The 18403-nt window shown below is 32.5% G+C and overlaps 1 protein-coding gene and 1 long non-coding RNA gene across 4 annotated transcripts in view; both read right to left on the reverse strand.

Annotated features, from left to right (window-relative positions):
- Positions 1 to 18403, reverse strand: part of SEMA3A (semaphorin 3A) — a 669223-nt gene that overhangs the window by 506148 nt on the left and 144672 nt on the right. The gene's annotated exons all lie outside the window — the stretch shown is intronic.
- The window catches only part of LOC141493131 (uncharacterized), a 91466-nt gene continuing 73958 nt past the window's right edge, over positions 896 to 18403 (reverse strand). Inside the window, exons 3-4 of the long non-coding RNA XR_012470123.1 lie at positions 16218 to 16333; positions 896 to 1043 (exon numbers count right to left, since the gene is read on the reverse strand). This is a non-coding gene — a long non-coding RNA (uncharacterized LOC141493131). The remainder of the gene's footprint in view (positions 1044 to 16217; positions 16334 to 18403) is intronic.

The raw sequence follows: 18403 nt of genomic DNA on the forward strand, positions 1-18403 counted from the left end.
TTAGCTGAATCACTTTGTTTTACCCTCAGTATGATTTCCTTCTAAATTATACTTCTCCTACAGCTATACCTCCTTTGGTTAACTGGTTAATGACCTATAAGTGTGTCATTTTGTCCTAATATTGAACACAAAGTACTCAGGGATTGACCTTAGGCCCAAACCAGAACATATGGTATAGACACATTATTGTCCAGTAGTATGTGTATGCAAACTTCTAACTCAGATCTAATAAGAATATTGTGTCTGTCATCAATTAATTTATATTATATATATAACTTTATATCTACTGAATTCTTGAATATTCATTCATATTATATATATATATCCAAATGTAGACACATCCATATAAATATTATAAATTATATAAGTATATATGTAAATATATATACAATATAATATCTATCTATCCATCTCTGTATCTAGAATGGAAGTGTGGTATAGTGGATAAAGAGTTAGTTTCATAGCATCTGGAAGAGTTGGGTTTATATTCCACCTCTGACATTTAATGGCTATGTTACCCTGAGCAAGCCTGGAGGAAAGAAGGCACTTAACATTTCAGAGCCCTAGGCAATACTCTAAGACCATAAAGTGACAAGCAGGAACTCATCTGTATTAGTAGGGGAGTTACTGACCAGAAGTTCTCTACTGTCCCAAAATCACAGATATCAGAATACACACACACACACACACACATACACACACACACACACACACTCACATATGCATATAAACACACAGGCACACAGTCAGGAGTATGTACATATGTATATATATATATATATATATGCATATATTTACACTCATACATATGTATCTTTAATTTGCCCTCAACAGTAATAGATAATTGAAAGGAGTGGAGTATTTTTGTGGGAAAAATAAATCTTAAAAGACAATCTCAATATCCAATATTTTTATTATTGTGTTAAATCATTTTCTTGTTCCTTGTTTCCAAAATGTACAAAGAGATATTTGGGTATTCTCAAAGACTCTTCTATTATGTCCTGGCAATCTGAGTTTCCTCTGCCTAGTGAAGGTAGTAATGACTGTAACAGAAAGAAGGAACACAGGTGACATATATTCATGTGAGTATACTATATTTGCCATTTAACTAATTTGAAAATTGGTATGCTGGAAGGAAAAAGTAGTGAAAAGAAGAATTTATATGAATCAATATTAAAATGAGAATAAAACAAAATATAAAAACCACCACAAGAAGCAAGAAAATTGAGCATTAGACATCTTTTTTCCACACTAATAACTCTCAGAAGCTTCCCAAAAGAGGAATTTTTAAATTCTTTACAGTTCAATTACATCTGAATCCAGAAGACAAAAAAAGAGAAGATCCAGACAAGGTAAAATTTTTTTTATGAATACTTAATTTTATTCCTTAAATGTTCACTCAATAACTCTCTCCCAATAGGTTTCCACACACTAACCTTTGGGAATGTGCCAGCAACAGCAGTACCCCCCTACTCCCGGGCAGCTACCTACCCTACAACACCTAGTAAACCCTGATTCTTGAATTTGTTCAACCATGAAAGAGTAAAAACATGATATCCTCTCCCTGTGGAAACACATCAATAAGAGATCTACTAAACTGCTCAAATTCTATTTGGAGCAACTTCAATTCTGCAAGAGTGACAAATGATGATTCAGTCAAAGAAAGAAAGGAAGAAACTGGGGATAGGGGACAGGAGTTCAGTAGTAGTGGCTACACTGAATCTGAAGGAAAAGGTTCTGAAACCTAGCTGGGACCAGTCTTTTCCTCCTCAATTGCTACTTAAAGCAGAGACCAGGACAGTAAATATTAAATACATCAAGATAGCAGGAGGAAGAAGAAAAGGAGGAGAAAGAGACTGAGGTAACATCACGCTGGCTATATCCAACAGAAAAAGAAGAGTCAGAAAGCAAATTATCAAGGAATTAAATAAAAGAAGCTGATATGCCGAAGATTTCAAGAGAAAGAAAATTATGAGTACAGAGGGAAAAAGCAGATAAATCAACAAATAGGTTTTTAAAAGCTAAAAGAAAGTCAAAGAACTATAATATCAACAAACTACAAATATAAATTCTATAAGAGGAAAAATTACTTCTAATAAAAAATAAATGCTATGAACAACATAGAATGATGTAGAATGATAAAAAGAAATTCCAGTGTGGGTTCAAGAAATTATATTCATAAGAGAAAAATGAAGAATATATATATATATATTATACACACACACACGTGTGTGAGAGATTAATTTTTCTGCAACACAAAACTACTGAAGTAGAGGGAAATTTGTGGACATAAAAGGAAATAACAGCAAGGTTAAAAAGAACACATTATTTCCTTTCAAATCAAATGCTGCCTTAGATGTCAGATGTATATAGATAACAAAATTCATTTGAAGGGATAAAAAAATTTTGAGTTGCAAGAGAAATAATGCAAAAAGATAGGAGTAAAAAGGGTTCAAAAACTGAAGTTCCATTATAACCCTTCCTGGCTATCTCTTTGGTATCCATCAGGTCTTCCCTACCAATATATTGAACTCCAATTTTTAAAACCACTTTGGGCTTTGAGATATCAACTTTGGCTTTATTATGACCCATTTCAAGCTTCAAAAGTACCACTTCGGGGAGGCTAGATGGCACAGTGGATAGAGCACAGATTCTGGAGTCAGGAGAACCTGAGTTCAAATCCGACCTCAGACACTTAATAATTACCTAGCTGTGTGACCTTGGGCAAGCCACTTAACCCCATTTGCCTTGCAAAAACCTAAAAAGAAATTATCACTTCATGGTCATATCTAAGTTTTGCTTTCACCTCTGGTGCTTGGCTTTATAATTTCTCCTTTCTAGTTTTCTTTCATGTGTTGTCTTCCTCTTTTAGAATGTAAGAAGGCAATGTGAGTCTTACTTATATCTATATCCTTAGTATTTAGCACAACATATTATACATAATAAGCTCCACTCTAGCACCTTAGCCAAGAAACCCCCCCCCCCAAATTCATGACAAGTTAACACAACCAAAAATGACTGAAGAAAATAATCTCTGTATATTCTCCCTGTCTTTTTAATACTGTTTTTTATCCTTTCCTTCCTTATGACTAGAATGCCCTTTCTCTAAGATTGTTTTAATACTTCTCATTTAAAGTCAAGTTCTAATAACCTCTTCTATTAAACCTTGCCTGATCATTTTTAACACACCTTTGCACTTCATTGAGTAATATGTATCATTCTTATTCACTTATCATCTATGTTCACTGACTATGTGTCATATACCTACTGGTTTACAACAACAGGTAATTTCTTGCTTTCCCAATGGCTGCTTCACTTTTTTCTAGTGACCTTGGTTTAAATTGTACTTTCTGCCCTTAAGTCCCCTTTCTAAAGCTGATATTCTATGCCCCTATTATTCATTTTAGTTTAAATTAACTTGCTTCTTATAAATTAATTATTTCAAGGATCTGCATTTATACATTATATTAATTTGGGCAAGGTGTTATTTATCATTCACCAAAACACACTCTCGCAAACACAAACATGGGGATGTGGACCATTCAGCAGAAGGGACATAAGTTTCATTTACATGTGGATTGGGGTTAATTTATCAGTCGATGACATAAACATACTTAGTATTCTCCTCTGTTAATAGATAAATCAGGATTTTTTTTAATTAAGAAATTTTCAATTTAGTTTTAGTTAGTTAATTAGTCTTATGTTTATATCTATAAGCTCTGTGAAGGAAATTACAGTTTCTTTTCTTTATTTTTTAAAAAAAATCTCCCTCTATGTGTCCATATAGCAATTTCTAAGTTGTTTTTTTTCATGATTAGTCAGGTCGATGGACAGGTTGGCTGCTTTTATACATGACTGGATGGGTAGATGAATGACCATGATGCAAAGAGGCAGTGATGATTGTTAAAGTCACTATTGTGGCATTTTTGTTGAAAATGGTAAAGAAGGGGCCATAAGTGCCCCTTTCAGAGTATCATCAAAAATAATAAAAAGGAAAAACATTTTAATTAATACTAATAGATATACATGGTAGAGTGTATTATGTAATAGATGGTTTCTCTGTATGTCATAGTAGTATAGAATACATTATTTCAAAATTTAACTGTGTGCTGAACAATATTGCCTTTTTAATATATTTCAGATAGAGAGATTTAAATAGGTACAGCTGAGCTCAAGATTGATGAGTAACTTTATGTAAAATATGAAGGGAAAAGTGTTTCATTTTCTTTACCATATTAGAATTGGGTATTTCCATGCTGTATTACTGAAAATACTGAAATAATATATTGGAACATTCCTTTTTTCCTGATAAGTTTTCAGGACAGAATTGGGAAGCTCTTATGAATTTCCTAATATTGTGACATAATAGCTTATAATATAGATGTAAGAAATATTTTTGCTCATATGCCTTGATATCTATGTTGTTCATTGATTGCATTTTTTCCACACCAAAGATTAAGTTACAAACTATGAAAAAGAAATGATAAATCACATTCCTTTTCTTTAATATATTAGAAAACTGCTGAGAACAAGTTTCTCTGTCTGCCAACACTTGCCCATAAGTCATATAATGTGGACATAATACTGTGAAAAGATATTCAGACATAAAATATCATCATGATTTATCCAAAAACTAAAATTTAAGTAAAATAATATTGGAAATATTTTAAAATATTAAGCAAGACATAATCATGCAAAAGTAAATTCACAACTCTTGGACAAAGATGGACCAAACCAAGAGCTATGCATTACCTTCAGTGAAGCAAACCTGTATGTACTTAGTTTTTTCCACCCACCTAGAAGAATTTATACTACAGGTTTGATTTTTTTTCCTTAGTGGTGGTTTACCTATGAAATAAGGCTAAAATTTATCCTTTTACAACAAGTAATATCATCTCTATGTTATGTTAAATCAATGGAAAAGAAAATTAACATTTACATACAACTCTTAATAATAATTTGAATTGTTATATTGCTACTTTGGTGCCTCATTTCTAAAAAAATACCAATGACTTCTTGAGTACCGGCCAATGGAATATGAACTCTGGTAAGTCCTCAACAATCAAGAAAGCCGATAAATTGAGTACAGCTACATGGATTTGATATCTGAAAATTAATCTAGTCAAGTATGGAGAACTCATCAAAAGTAAGTTGCTTTAAGGTTGATGATTTTTTTAGCCACATACCTAACAAAGGTAATTTCATAAAGGGTTGTCAGAAAGGGAAACAGCAGACATTTCAATGGGCTACAGTGAAGACAAGACAAATGCCAACAAAAGCTCTGAGCCTAAAAAATCTCTTTACAACTCATTTTCTTGTCTTACCTTCTCCCAACCTTAAGATACTTGAAATTACTCTCCTTGAAATTCAATTTTTTTTAGGGTTTTTGCAAGGCAAATGGGGTTAAGTGGCTTGCCCAAGGCCACACAGCTATGTAATTATTAAGTGTCTGAGACCAGATTTGAACCCAAGTACTCCTGACTCCAGGGCCAGTGCTTTATCCACTGCACCACATAGCTGCCCCTCAATTTTTTTTATAAAGTGTAACTAAGTAACAGAAATCCTACTTAATGTTTAAATTATATGTAGAGTAATTTTTATCTTGCCAAACCTTGCTATGGAGCAGATGTATTACTTTAAGTTTTCTTTTTCCTAGATAATTCTATTATCTAAAAAATATCCTTATTTTTTTAGGTTTTTGCAAGGCAAATGGAGTTAAGTGGCTTGCCCAAGGCCACACAGCTAGGTAATTATTAAATGTCTGAGACTGGATTTGAACCCAAGTACTCCTGACTCTAAGGCCAGTGTTTTATCCACTACTCCACCTAGCCGCCCCCTTATAATATCTTTATTTCAATTCCAGTCTAGAAAGATTATGTCACTTCACTTTTCAGACAAGATTCACAAGTATCAAAATTTCAGAAGCAAAATCTACCCAAAATACATACTCAAATTATGAAATTCAAATAGATGCAAACAATTAAAAAGAGACTATGGTGTGAAGGGCAGAACACTAAAAAAAAGTCCTATACATTAGTACTCTCCAAAATTATGCAACAATATAATTTTGGTTTCTATGTTTATCTTGATTCACTTGACTTTGAGTAGACATGCAGAATCACTTTATGTAACAGAACAGAATACAGCATCTGTATAACAGACATTCATCACTGCCACACAACATCTTAGAACATTAAAGATGACTTCCAGTCAATACTGAAAGGGAAATTAAGTAGGCAGAATGGAATTCTCTAAATTAGAATGTCCGTGAGATGTTAGAGTAAACACATCTGCATATATCAAAAGGAAAGTCATTTAACAAGTTTAACATGACAAAGACATGACTATGAAGGAAGTCCTCCTTTCCAACAAATGTCTCAGTCACTATGATTGATGCTTTGATTTTTATCCATGCCTACAAAACATAAAATTCCATTTTATTCAATTACAGATCATAGTGATCAATATTTATCTAACATATAAGACTTGGAGAATTGAAAAATTGTGTTCAAATCTCTGCAAAATAAATGTGTTTCTAACTTAAAAAATTTTAGGAGTCCCAAGTTACCATCTTATACATTCTCTTACTCTTTCTGTTACTGTAGCTTCCTGGAGGTTCTAATTTCTACTATATGTTTTCTCTTTGTGGAGGTGTGTATCTGAGTGTGGATATATATGATGTGGATATAAAAAATCTCATAAACATTCATTTCTTCACCAAGTCACTAGAGACTGGGTGGCAAATCTATCATCATTGCATGCACACAACTCAATGTGCTTATCCACAGCAATTTGGTATATGAAAAGTAACACATCATAGTAGCCAAAAAGCAGCCAACACAGTGTTATTATTTTTGTCTTAAGTAGAAGAATCAAGGGATTGATTAAATTCAAATTGAATAGACAATTTTACTGCAGACTCATTGAACAGCTAGTTTGCCAAAATCAGAACTACAACAAATAGCATGAACATCTTTGCATCATTTCCATAATCTTTTCTCAGCATTTTAAACCAATCAAGAGACCATGAAATTCTTTTCTACTTATAGTCTTATGCTACTGCTATGCCAACAAAAGTGAAGAAAGCAACCCAAACATAGGAACATTTTCCCCCTCAAAATGGCTCCATTCAGATTCATTTTAGATGAAAGTTTTCTTTTTGATCGAAATAAAAGAATTGCTTTCACTACCTTTTTTGTAAGTATAGTTTAATATATACTTATTTTTATCCCTGCATGATAATATAGTGTCTTTTTGAAAAATTATTACATTTCTGACCTAAATGCTAAATTCAAAGACTCAAATATATGTTTCACTTATCACCCTGATGCAATTTAGTTATATAGATATCCATAATCTCCCAGGTTTGATTATCTCTATATCTATACATCAATGGCATTTGAGAAAATCAGTAAGACCACAAAATATATGCCAATAAAGGGGAATGTGTATTAACAACATTTTTGTAATGGAATTCTTTAAGCATATCTCAATTTTAGTGGAAGTAAACAGGAATCCAAAAATTCCCAGAGAAAGTTAGTCTTTTCTGAACAAATTCTGTTAAGGATTCACTAGGAATTCAAAATGTTTAGATTTGCCTATATAAATCATTAAATCAAAAATGTCATGATTTCATGGATCTGGGAATATCAAAATTGTGTGTAGTCATAGAATGTATTTTTGTTTTTAACATTAATTAATATACATGGAAAAGCACATGTTTATATCTTCATGGATGTATTCTGGGAGACATAATGATCCAAAATGGAATATATACATATGTATATATATATATATATATATCTTATTTAAAAATTAAAATATTACAAAAAATTAAAAAATTAAAATTCAAGTAATTATGTATGCACTATTTCTATATGTTGACTTTATATTATGTCATATGATCAAATGAGAAGGAATAATTTGATCACCTTATTTTTACCTGGGTCTTCTTACCTAAGTTGCAAGTACATTGGTCATACACAGACCTCATCCACCCGACCTATTCAATTTATAACCTATACCAATTTTTTTAAGGCAGTCTGGCCCCACTTATGATAATTCAACCACATCGATGTCAGACTTAATATGAATACCTGATCAGCCTAGATCTAATGAAGCTTAAACCTTCCAAATATAAGCAATTTGCCTACTTCAGCTTTCCCCATTAGAAGTAATTATTCCCCACCTTGTTAGTCTAATTAATTTTCTATGATTAGAGATGATCAATGGGGAAAAAGTGACTCTGATGCTTATTGAATATCTTAATGAACTATGGTACTGAGTAACAGTGCTTCTTGATTACCACATGAAAAATGAAAATGGAAACTATTCTGATTATAGATATATGCATGTAAATATATATATACATATATATACATACATATATATCAGAATGTGAAATATTTCAGTTCTTTAAAGAAAACTCATCATTTATTATATGGCAGATTAATTGTTGTAGAGATGATCACATTTAAAGTCATATGTCAGTTACACAGACTGAAAAAATATATCTTCAAGACTTGCTTTGTTCTTTATAAAATTGAAATAATTTGGTAGAGTGAAATATAAATATTTTCCTCCAAACATATATTAAATTAGACTATGATAATATAATGCTCCCTGTAAACTGTAAAACCTGGATAATTTTGATAGAAAATGTGATTAGAATGAGTATAAAATAAGGCATAAAACAGAAAGAGAAATGCTCACCAAAAATGTCTACCACTGTCATGGAGGACATACAGCATAAAGTTCAAGTTGAAGAGAAATTCTTTATATATAGTGAAGTCTTTCAGATGTTTTTGTTTAGGAATAATATAGGATTTTTCAGTTCTGGAACAATGCAGAATTTCATAACTGAAACCCAAAATTGTTAGAGTACAGTCTAACAATCCACACAGAGAAAGCCAAGTGCGTGAAATAATGCCTATTGCCGAATGGTATTCAATTTGATGGAGTTTTATGTATGTAAGTATATATGTATACAATATAATACATGTCAGTATGTATACATACATATACACTGATAGGCATATACACAAATACATGAAAATATATGCATATATACATATATGTGACAATCACTAAGATTCTAAATAAATGGGGCCTAGAACTGAAAGGAACGGAGAAAGTGGGCTATATTACATCTGAGATATTAAATATCCCATGATCCCAATTCTCTCTCTAAAACAAAATGCCATCTTTTTATTACGAGTGTTTGATGATGATACTTAGTTGTGAATCAGAGAATATAACAGATTTTGAAAAATTTAAGGATCACACAAAGCACAATGAAGAAACCCATAATGCATATTAAATAAGCCATATCAAATTACTGATCAAGAATTTCAAACATATTATTAAAGATATATCACAAGAAAAGGTTGATCTCATATATGTGTACATATATATATATATATATATATATGTAGTGAGAGTGAGGGATAACTCACAATACATAAACTATATTATTAACCATCTAATATCAGGAAATATAAAATAAGATTCTAGTACAATGGGTAGATTCCCCCATAGAGAATTAGTTGGAAAACATCAATTGAGCAGTATAACAAGTCATGGAGAAGTTGTTATTTGTACCACTGAAGGCAGGACCCAAGTCTTCAAGATGAGAGATTCATTACAGTTTTGAAGTATTCATTTCAGCTATCCAATATTATTATATTCCATCAATAATATATAATCTCTAAATTAAATCATACATGTATTAAGTATTTCAAATAATTTTGCTTTGATTGACTTTAAGTTGACAGGGAAGTTGGGTATTAAAATGGATAATGCAACTGGTAAGTCTAATACTTAGGCTTGGAAGATTTGAACATTAACTGTCTCCAATAGTTACTAGGTGTGGTCAAGTCACTTAACCTCTTTCAGTTTCAGTTTCCTTATGTAAAAATTGAGATAACTAGAGCAGCTACTTCACAGGGTTGCTATTAGGAGAAACTGAGCCTCATAATAATGTTTGTCCTTCATTTTCAAAGAAGACTATGACATCATGGAGAAGATGACATGACAAACATGTAAACTTAATTTGAGTGAGGCAGTGCTGTGCTAAGTCACCAGCCTCACTTTCTCCTCCAGAGCCATCTGGGTTTAGTAGCCAGATATAAATCCAGACAACTGGAGATGGCCCTGGTTGTGAGGCAAGTCAGGGTTAAGTGACTTGCCCAAAGTCACATGGCTAGTAAGAGTCTAGTGTCTAAGGTCATATTCAAACTCCCATCCTACAGAATTCAAGGCCAGTGCTTTATCCACTGTGCCACCTGTGTAGCACATGGAAAACCTTAAAGCATTTGACAGAAGACTGAAGACACAAAGACATTAGAAGAATTGATTTGAATCCAGAGCTTTAAAATTCAAATCCTTTTTATTATATAATGCTGCACTAATCACAAAAGTTTCTGAAATGTATTTTCTAATTATAACCATTGATTTAGCAGAAGCCAATTAAATGAATGTAAATTGGATTCCTTGAAGTAAAACCAAATAATTGTGAAATCAAGACCTTGGTAACATGAATTTTAATGGGAATAATTTGCTGTTGGAGAGTTTTGCATTTTTATTTACCTAAAGAAAAACAACAAAACACAAGTTTTATATCTGTTATAAAAAAGATTAAAATGATAGAATTAAATTTTAATGGTAAAGTCTTATCATAGCTTCAGCTAACCCAATAATATAATTTCTTCATTATTAAGCATCGATATAAAGCTTTTGTCACAAATTTTGGTTCAAACAAAACTAGACAGGATTATTAAAGTTTTATAGGACATTGTAATTTGACTGCTTCAGAGATTCAGTTGGGTCACAGAATTGGATTTAAGGGCACTAGGTCAAATAGCAATTCAAGTTAACAATAGGCTCTTTAATATTCACACAGAACAGATGGAACCTCAGTTTTTATTAGTTCTCATCTGAAAAACTTGCACAGTAAATTGCATGACACTCATTTCATCTAATTCATATGGGCAGAAGCATAACCTAAGATTCTGTGCTTTGCTAATTTTGAAGTTTTAAAATTAAAAAGGATTGTAATTTAAAAATCACTAACATATTTGTCTCGTTCTTGATTTTACTTTGAATACATGAACAAGAATGCTAGTTAGTTTTGAAACATAGCTTGCTGCTAATGTGCACAGCTTTAAAACAACAGACTCTACTTCAAAGAAATGCAATACTCAACACTTTGGCCTGCAATAGTCCAGATTTTGTAGTAATGTTGATTCCATATCCATATTGGCAACACTTTGTTGTTTTATAAAGCACATAGAAAAATATCTTGTGAAAACATTTAAATTCTCTAGGTATTTCTCTTAAAGATATAATTTTCCTACGTTATCATGATATTAGACATTGACTTGTTGAGTATCAACTTGAGTAATTCTATAAGCTGTATAACTTTAGCTAAATATGACTTTATTTTACAGCAAAGGGAAATGAGGACCAGACAAGTTAAAATGACAGGCACAAATTCAAAAGTATTAGAGGAAGATTTGAACCCACATCTTCTGATTCTACAGTCAGTATTTTAATCTACTTTATGATGGCTATTTTACCACATAGCATAACATTTATTCACCCTACTTCCTATCTATCCATCTACACCAAGGTGTCAGTACAGAGGCAGAGGAGAGATGAAATAGAACTCACTTGAAAAACATATTTTTGTTATTTTACCTCCGAAAGAAGTAGTAAAACAGAAGAAAAGCCTTTTTTTTAGGTTTTTGCAAGGCAAATGGGGTTTAAGTGGCTTGCCCAAGGCCACACAGCTAGGTAATTATTAAGTGTCTGAGGTCAGATTTGAACCCAGATACTCCTGACTCCAGGGACCAGTACTTTTATCCACTGCGCCACCTAGCTGCCCCAAGAAAAGCTTTTTCTATGAAGACTTGGAGGCTGGGGTTACCTAAATTTGGTTGAACATAAAAAAAGGTCAATGGAAGCTTTCAAATGTGAAAAACAGTTGATGTGATTTCATTTGATGCCTCATTGACACATAAAAATGCATATTAGAAAATGATCTCCCTTTGAATTTTGTGACACATGCTGATTCCCTCCCCACTACAATTCCTCTTATATAATCTGAAGAATCTTTTTTATCTAATCCATGACAAACTATTGAAAAACAAATATCAGAGCCCATATTCATTTATCTGATTTTAAAATTATATAGGCAGAACTAATTATCTTAACTAGACCCTAAAAATAAATTGTAAGCAATTAATCTAATATGCACATATTATTTTTTATGAATATGTTTTATGATATTATTACAGAAAATTGTTTTTACTAATTTAATTTCTTAAAAGATATACATTTCTTTTTATCAAAATGCCACCTTCCCAGTCACCTAGTCAAGACTTCAAAACCATTTTTAACTCTTTTATCTGTCAAACACAGCAGCCAAGTAGTCACCAAGGCATGTTGATTCTAACTCAATAATATCCCTTGCGTCTACACGCCCCTTGTACTTTCATATTTTCACAACCCAAGTTCAAACTTTTATTTCCTCTTGTACTAGCTACAGTAATGACCTCTTAAATGGTCTCCTCTTCATATTCTCACATCTCCAAAACATCCTTCAAAAACTTGGCAACATCCTATTCCTAAAAAAAAAAAATCTGACTAAATCACTTTATTTAAAAAAAATCTCTAGTTCCTCATGTCTAATATGAGAAAATAAATATCCCTTGGCTTGGCATTCATAGTTTGGACATTCTAGTTTGATTCTAAATTAAAATTCTTATTTCTAATGACTTCTCTTCATCCCCAAGCTAAAATAAACTAAAAACTATTTCTCTATTTCATCCTTCCTTTTTTCCCTATATTTGGGCAGATCATCCTTAATGACTGGAATGTATTTTTTCTTCATTGTTGACTGTTGAAATCCTTCATTCAAAGCCCAGTTCAGATGCTACTATAGTCATTCCACAAATCCTTGCTTTTAAATTTTATTATTGTAATATACATATACAACTCCTTTTTATCTGCCTCACAGGGTTGTTTTGTGATTCTAATGAGATAAAATATGCAAACTGTTTACCTTACCACTCCCTGCTGTCCCTACCACACACACACACACACACACACACACACACACACACACACACACACACACACACACACACACACACAAACATTTTATTTGTTAGTTCCTTGATGGTAGGATTTGTAAACCTCTTTGTCCATCTCCACATACCTATTTTCTGACTCAGAGCTTTTATTATTGTAAGGTTCTTTTGGGTTACAAGGTGATCATTTGAAGGAGTATACATATAGACTCAAGCAACATCAAAGAAGGGTATGCCAGTTTGTAGTAGATAATGTTTCCATCAAAATACTGAAGTAAAAATTAACCTACAGTTTTGTGAATGTGGAAAGAGTATTTTAAGTCTGTGGATATGAGAATGTGAAAATTAGAGGTAAGAAAAACAGATGACCAACAGTAATTATAATGTTTGTCCTTCATTTTTGAAGAACACGACATCAGGGAGGTGATGCCATGACAAGCATGTGAATTTGATTTGAGTGATGGGGTTCTTGTGCTAAGTCATAAGCCTCACTTTCTCCTCCAGAATCATCTGGGTCCAGTGGCCAGATATGAATCAGGACAACTGGAGATGGCCCTGGTTGGGGGTGTAATCAGGGTTAAGCGACTTGCTCAAGATCACATAGCTATTAAGTGTTAGAGGCTGGTTCCAAACTTCCATCATCCTGATTCCAAGGCCATTGCTTTATCTTGTGTACCACCTAGCTGCTCAAATGGCTAACATTATGAACCTGGGTAATATTACAATATCTATACAATGTGAAAATCAAAGTATGTACAAGAATCATAATAGAGTAAGTTTGTGAGATGTTTCATAAAGAATTTCTGTAATAAAACCATATTATTAGGGATTTGCAGTTTCACATCTTTCTCCTCTTTTCTACTTTGTGTTTTCTTTTTCTGTTGTTAAATTATGAATAAAAATTAAAGTTAAAATTTTTGAGATTAAAATAAATTAAATTTTAAAATTTAAATAAAACAGCTATAGTAATAATTTGATTTTATATATTCTCATCATTTTTCTATCCATGTTGCAACCCTCCATGTCTATATGAAAGAAACAAAATGACTGAGGGAATACAGGACTGACCTCACTTCTAGTATGTGAACAATGGAGTATTTTATGGTTGCATGAACTGAGAAATAGTCTCATAGCAGTGAAAATATTATTTTTGTTGTCCTTGATGTTTTTCAGTTACATTCAACTCTCCAAGCTCCCAGTTAGGATTTTCTTGGCAAAGATATTGGAGTGGCTGGTGATTTCCTTTTTCCAACTTGTTTTACAGATGAGGAAGCTGAGGCAAACAAGGTTAAGGGACTTGCTCAGGGTCACACACCTAATAAGAGTCTGAGGCCATATTTGAACTCAGGAATCAGGATGACCAGAGTGAAAATCCAGATTCAGATACTTATTAGGTGTGTGATCATGGGCAAGCCACTTAAACTGTTTACCTCAGTTTGATAAGCAGGAAAACAAAATGGTAAACCATTCTAGTATTTTTACCAACTAGGGTCATGGAAAATTAGACATGACTGAACAACAAGTTCCTGTCTCTAGATACATCACTCTGTCCACTGTACCAACCAGTTACTTATTTTATGAGTCAAAAAATTTAGTTCCCAAAATGCTTGTAATTCTCTTAATTGCATTAACCCTTTAAATGTTTGTAACAGCATCCACCACCGATTTAGCAACTGATTAATCAGCACTTAATATGCTAAAAATCCTGTGACAGAATGTAACTGGAGCTACAAAGAATTAGAATGGAAGTCTTTACTTTTTATTCTTTGGAAACTAAGTTGAGAGGATATTGTAAGAGATGGTCGAAGGGGCAGCTAGGTGGCGCAGTGGATAAAGCACCGGCCCTGGAGTCAGGAGTACCTGGGTTCAAATCCGGTCTCAGACACTTAATAATTACCTAGCTGTAAAAAAAAACAAACTAAACTAGCATTAGGTATTGAACCCAATGTCAGTACAATAGTCAGATATAGCAGAAATTGGTTATGATGTCTTAAATAATGGTATTGTAAAATGGTGTTGACTGGGGTAGTACACAGGAAGAGATGTAATTTACTATTAACAATGAGAAGTATAAGAATGGAGGCTGAAATTTATTTTCAAGCGATCTCTTTTGGTAGAAGGGGGTTGTGAAAATCCAGGTTTAAACAAAATGGATTGGATTTGATAGGTAGGCAGGTAATTTCAGACAAATCCAGCCAGCAAATTTGAATTGAGCAATTATTTTCATGGTACTGTGCAAAAGACTGGGGATATGCACAAAAAAGTAAAGGATAGTCTCTTCTCCCAAGAATTTGGGGAAAGTGCAGAAGGAAAGCACAAGAAATTATGAACTTTAGCTGGTAAAACAATTTTGGCTAAAGTAGAGAATTTGTTCATGTTAGTAAAGAGGGACAAATATGAAAAACTGATTAGGGCCAGATTTTGAAGGGACAAAAAAAAAGAAAGTTTTTTTTTTCTATTGGCAATAGGTAGGATTAAATTTTAAATTAAAACTATAGGTTAGAAACAGAAATCTACACAAATAATAATCCTATATAATTTTAGGCTTCTCAGAGGACTTTGTGACATTTAAAAATAATTTTGCTCATTTATACAGTTTCCTATAAAGGATCCCTCAAATGTCAGAAGTAAAGAAAATTATAAAATAGTAAGGGGATGATCAAATCATTACAGAGGTCATTTTTCATTACACTTTATTTTAAGGAATGTGTTCAAATCTTTTCACCATTTTGAAATACCACTCTATTAACTGAACAGAATTAAATTAATTAAGCAGTTGCTGGATCTCAAAGATTTATCATCATCAACATCATCATTATTGAGATCTTTGTTGTAATAGAAATTCATTGCAATGAGATTTTGACCTACATAGCAAAACCCTATTCGCACAATTGTCATATGTTTCTTTAGATGACAGGTATAATTCACTAGTATTTTGTTTTATTATTAGCATGAGTGACAGAGAAAAAGATCAGTATTTAAAATCAAAGAAGTATTATGGGTCATTCAAATCATAGGATCGAGCTGACAGGTCATTATTTTGTTTGGGGGTTATTGATTTTTGTAGGAGAGTACAAAAGGTAACATTAAAGAACAATAGGGCAAATATGGCTTAACCTTACTCACCCCTAATACTGCATCCTTCTGTTTCTTTTCAGTCTTAATCCTCTTTACCTCCACCATACTTCATTTGTCTAACTTTCGTGTAACCACAGTCAGAGGCAAGAGTGGTCAATTCATTCCTGGGTGAAGATAAGTGAATTTTTGTTTTAAAAAATCTATGTTCATAAATATGTGTATATATATATATATATATATGATTAAACCCAAGGATTTTGTCTGGTTTAGTGCTTTTTATATTGGCCATATGGAATATATAGCCAAAGCCATAGAAGAAAAGTTATTCCAATGATGTGGCTGTTATTGAGATAGTTTAGATACTGTGGGTTTACAGATTTTTTTAAAGTATGTTTCCATGGGCAGCCCTAGGGCTACAGTTATTACTAAAGTGCAATATCAATTTCTCTTTTTCAATGCTAGGTTGTTGTTCTTTTTAATGGTTGGCAATGGAAACAATGGAACTACTTTGTCAAACTCTTATTCCCTCTGAAAATCAATTATTATAGAGGAGAATAAATGGTATATGGGCTTATATTAAGAGTCTAAACAAAAACCCAAATAGAATCAGAGCTAGACATTAAAAAAATTCAATATGTCTGGGACCATTTAACTTATTAAATTGATTTTTCATATTCTTCAATGTGGATATGTTTATTTGGGAAGGGTTATGCTAAACAGAGAAGCAATGTGGTATAAAAGACAAATCCAGACTTAGATTCAGGAAGACTTTGGTTCAAGTCTCACCTCTGACATATACTGTCTGAGTAAACCTGGGCAAGTCCCTGAACCTTACTCTGAACTTCACTCTGCCCCCAGGCATCTCTTTAGAACTCTAAATTGTATTGATGGGTTCTGTTAGAGGAAGTATTTCCTCTGGGGAGTTCCTACACTGTTGGTAGGGAGATTTAAAACAATAAATTCTTTTTAAGCAAGGTTCAGGAATTAGACACCAGATTGAAATTTCTTAAGTAAGAAAACAAAAGTTTTACTTTCCCAGTCACTCACAATGTCTTCCTTTTTTGCACTATGGACCTATTCTTTTTCTAATTCCTTCCTGGTTCTCTTCTACCAACAGGAACTATGATAGCAGTAAGAATTCTAAAGGGTAACTTTAAGGTGCTCAAGTTTCAGTCAGTCAGCAAAATGAACCACCACAACCACAGTCAAACAATACAAGGAATAGGCTAGAGCCAATAGAGTCCCTTACTTCTGCAAGGAAAAGATATAAATGTATTTCATTGGCTCTTTTCTCTGGGGCTGGGTTTGACCTTCATAATTACACAATGCTAAGTTTGGATTTTAATTTGTTGTTACTTTTTTGCTTATTTTTGTTGCTTAATTCAAATTGTTTTGAAGATTCTGCTCATTTTATTCTGTATCAGTCTATTTAAGCCCCTCCATGTTTCTCTGAATTCTTAATGTTTATTATTGAAGTAAATTCCCTTTGCATTCAAAGACCATAATTTGCATAGCTATTCAATCTATATTTCTAGTTCTTTGCTGTAGTATTGAATATATTTTGGTGTAAACTAGATTTTTCCTTTTATCTGATTAGCTACACTGTGGTATATACTTAAAAGTATCTCAGTAAAAGGTATATTTTTGTCATATTTTTGAGAAAACAGCTAGGTAGTTCAGTAAATAAAGTTCTCTACCTTGATTAAGGAAGACCTTAGTTCATACATGGCCTCAGTAGCTATATATCTTTAAGCAAATTACTTAATCTCTGTGTGCCTCAGTTTCCTGATCCAAGAAAGGATAATAATAGCACCTACCTCCCATAGTTGTTGTGAGGATGAAATGAGATGATATTAGTAAATGGCTTAGCACAATAGCTAGCTCATAGTAGGTACTATATAACCCTTAGCTATTTATCATTATTACTAAGTCCTTTCCAGAATCTTTAATCAATTTACAACTCATTGTTGTATCTCATGTCTTTCTTTTCATAGGTCCTTCATAATTGATTATTTTCATATTTAGTGATCTTTACAATTTATTATGTATAATAAAACATCAGCTATTTTATTTTGCACTTGATTTATCATTAGTGTTTTGGAGAAATATTTCATGTAAGTATTAATAGTATGAAATTTGGTTCCTATACCTTGACCATTTATTCATTAGAGAATGGTCCTTGGACTATTTCACTTTTCAAAACTCCATCAGAACCACTGAAATAAAATATTTAA

The sequence above is a fragment of the Macrotis lagotis genome, chromosome 7 (assembly GCF_037893015.1).
Source record: "Macrotis lagotis isolate mMagLag1 chromosome 7, bilby.v1.9.chrom.fasta, whole genome shotgun sequence".
NCBI lineage: Eukaryota > Metazoa > Chordata > Mammalia > Peramelemorphia > Peramelidae > Macrotis > Macrotis lagotis.